Source organism: Triticum urartu, chromosome 2A, assembly GCF_056163025.1.
Source record: "Triticum urartu cultivar PI428250 chromosome 2A, HENAU_Tu73, whole genome shotgun sequence".
Classification (NCBI taxonomy): domain Eukaryota; kingdom Viridiplantae; phylum Streptophyta; class Magnoliopsida; order Poales; family Poaceae; genus Triticum; species Triticum urartu.
This window is the reverse complement of record NC_141874.1, coordinates 741084908-741088012: the sequence shown is the minus strand read 5'-3', so window position 1 is coordinate 741088012 and position 3105 is coordinate 741084908. Positions and strand designations below refer to the sequence as shown.

At 43.2% G+C, this 3105-nt stretch overlaps 1 non-coding gene across 1 annotated transcript; it reads left to right on the top strand.

The window, feature by feature from the left end:
• Window positions 1–2576: 2576 nt before the first annotated feature.
• Window positions 2577–2650, top strand: TRNAN-GUU (transfer RNA asparagine (anticodon GUU)). The gene has a single exon. It is a non-coding gene; the product is annotated as a tRNA-Asn (tRNA).
• The last annotated feature ends 455 nt before the right edge of the window (window positions 2651–3105 follow it).

The window sequence follows — 3105 nt, the reverse complement described above, 5'->3', positions numbered from 1 at the left end:
AATAGGTATTTGGGAAAAATATTGAATAATTATTAAAAATGTTGAACAAATATTTTAAAATGTTGAACGGGTATAAGTAAAATGTTGAACAATTATTCGAAAATGTTGAATAAGTATTAAAAAATGTTGAATAAGTATTAAAAAAATGTTGAACGAGTATTTGAAAAATGTTGAACAAGTATTAGAATGTTGAATAAGTAATAAAATTTTGAACAATTATTTGAGAAATGTTGAATAAGCATTCGGACAATGTTGAATATGTATACATAAATTGTTGATCACTTATTAAAAGAACGTTTTTGACATATACGATAATGTAGAGTAAAAAAGAAAACCAACATAAGAAAAAGAAATCAAAAAACAAAAAATGGAGAAGAAAATGTAGAATAATAACCAAAAAGAACAAAGAAAACCAAATAAAGAACCATAGTAAATAAAATATAAAGGAAATGAAAATGAAAAAAACAACGAAGAAAAAATCAAAAAAGAATGAATAGAATGGGAAAATGGAGAAGAAAAATAAAAGAAACAAAAGAAAACAAAAAAAACTGGCTTGAATCTACTCAAGTAGGGTGCGCTCCTATAACTAACCACATGTGTAAACCACAGTGGGTGGTTACGGACTTACGACGTATTTTTACGACCTACCCCTGCATGAATGGGCTGGCCCAATACGGTGCTCGCGAAGAGAAACCTTCAGCGAGACATCATCGCGCGGTCGCTTAATACGAAAAATAGAGTTCGCGCGACCTACTCGACGTCAAATTCTCCAAAAGAAAATAAGAAGAAGAAGAAGAAGAAGAAGAAGTGCGCGAGCAGTCGAGCGCCCCCGATCCCCAATTCCCCTAGCTGAAGGCGGCCGACCCCCTCCCGCCTGGCTGCCACCCCTAGAATCAAGTCCGGCTCTGGCGGCCGAGCCGGCCATCTCCAGCCTCACTGTCGCCCCTCGGTCGCCTCCCCTCCGGCCACCCTTTCCCTCCCCTGCCCTCACCCTTCGGCTCTGTCCATCGTCCTCCCCCAGGCGCCAGACCATCAGTCCGCCTCCTACACTACTCCGGCCTCCCCAGCGTGGCAGCACCCTCCGTCAGTCCGCCTCCCGCACTGCTCCGTCCTTGCTAGCATGGCAGCGCCCTCCGGCTGTCCGAGTCTAGCCTCCGTACATTCTATAATCTACATCCATCCACATCCAGTTGGCATCCACCAAGGTATTCCATCCCTCTGTTCTTTAACAAGTCTGAAGAGTTTTCAGTGATTGCCTGTATGGAGGTATAGGACAATACAAGTTAACTACTACCAAGACCGGGGACACGTCGTGGATGAAGGCACGCATCGGTGTTTCCAGCACCGGGCATGTGTAGAAGGACGAAGTCGATGTTGACGATGCGCTGGTCCAGACTTGCCAGGTCCGAGGACACGTCGTGGACAAAGGCACGCATTGGTGTTTCTAGCATTGGGCATGCATAGACGGGGACCTGCATGAGCTGTACGCCATGTCGGAGGAGTCGAAGGGGCCACCAAAGGAGGGCTCGATGATAGTTACGATCTACCACTGCTTTTATTATTTTTATTAAACTATGTCAATATTACTTGGATACAAAAATTACCACTTTTTTTTAAAAAAAGAACAAAGCATACGGATTTATCCAATAAAAGATACACCCAAAAAATTATTTATCCATATATGCATTTAACACATCTATATATGTGATTACTTATCGCACCCAAACTATTCCCACTTAATCAAATTTGACGTTCCTGGAGTATTTTCGCTTGACAAAATTTGGCGCCACAATCATTTTCTTTAGGAAATCGTTTCTTTTCAACCGGATGAAAACAGCCTCGCGTAAACCGATCGCTGCGAGCGCGACGTGTCCCGGTGGAGCCTGCCCACACCTCGGCCTTATCTTCTCGTCTCTTCCTCCCAACTCAATCGATCTCCTTTCTTTTTCTCTTGTCATCGCTGGCTCTCTGCTCTCGCCGCCACCAACCGCTCTCTGCTCTCGGCGCCATGGACGCGCGACGGCCCAAGCTCCAAATTGGCGGCGCCTCCCAAGATCCCAACGCGCAGTTGGCTCCCCACGTTACCGCGACGCTGCCCAAGCCGAGGTGCCGGTGCTACGTTTGCAGTGCTCGTTGGTGACGCGGCGGTGGTGGTCCATTTGAAATCTTTAAAAAGACAAATATTTAGGAACGGAGGGAGTACTACTTAGTATAATGAGATGTTTGTATTTGTTTCAATAGGAGAAACTAGAAGAAAGAAAGAAAGATAACAATGGGAACCTTTCATTCAGTGATTATAGAGAAATATTTAAAAGTGACCGCAACCATTAACTTACCAGAAGATGGGTCCGGTTACCTCCGGTACATGCGTGCACCGCACCTACGCGCTGGTCCGGGAATAAACTTGGCCCAACAATGCTTAACTTACCAGAAGATGTCACGTGTGAACCTGCAACCATTAACTTACCAGAAGATGTCACGTGTGAACCTGCAACCAGTAACAATCAACCTAGGTATTGTCCTGTCACACCTTCCACCAGCGTTTTATACATGTAAATAATTTTAAAAGCAAAACAGCTGGAGTAGCTCAGTTGGTTAGAGCGTGTGGCTGTTAACCACAAGGTCGGAGGTTCGAGCCCTCCTTCTAGCGATTTTCCATTTTTATTTTAAATTCCTAGTGACCAACATCATTTTGCCCCGCAAAAAAAAACATCATATATGCATCAAATTATGCCCCCCAAAAAAACATTGCAGTATCATGTATGGCTACAGAAAAGACCTCTTGGCAAGGCTAGGGTTTAGCTCAAAAAAATTCATATGGAAGTACGTCCATGAAGAATCTATACTTTTTTGTGTTTTTTTTTGAACTTCTGGTGACCAACATCATATATGCATCAAACTTTGCCACACACAAAAAAACCATTGCAGTATCTTGTATGTTTACAGAAACTACCTCTTGGCAAGACTAGGGTTTTAAAAGATATTTCCTTTCATCATGTGGTAACTAGATTTGTAATTTTTTTACAAGACCCTTGCATTAACAGAGCATGTTTCTCTTCGAGGCCAACAACTCTCCCAGACCAAATGCAAGTACCCTTCTCTATC